The sequence below is a fragment of the Eurypyga helias genome, unplaced genomic scaffold (genome assembly GCF_000690775.1).
Source record: "Eurypyga helias isolate BGI_N326 unplaced genomic scaffold, ASM69077v1 scaffold24403, whole genome shotgun sequence".
In the NCBI taxonomy this organism is placed as follows: Eukaryota; Metazoa; Chordata; class Aves; order Eurypygiformes; family Eurypygidae; genus Eurypyga; species Eurypyga helias.
Genome location: NW_010243419.1, coordinates 1 through 265, shown reverse-complemented (window position 1 = coordinate 265; position 265 = coordinate 1).

Below are 265 nucleotides of genomic sequence, written 5' to 3'. Positions count from 1 at the left end.
CCCCTGCGGCGGGGGGCCCGGCCCCGACACGATCGGTGGGAGCCACCTCTGCTGCGGGGAGGGGGCAGGTGCTGGCTGAACACGCCAGGCTCCTGCCCCGGAGCGCTGCCCGCTGGGGGAACAGCAGTTTCCTCACGCCCGGAGAGCGCTGCCAGTAGTGCACTAGTCACACTTCGGCCGGGGGTCCCGCCGGCAGCGCAGCGCTCCGTTGTGTGCCACGAGCGCTCCGCTTGCCCCCAGGGACTCGCGCATCTCTCCCAGAAGC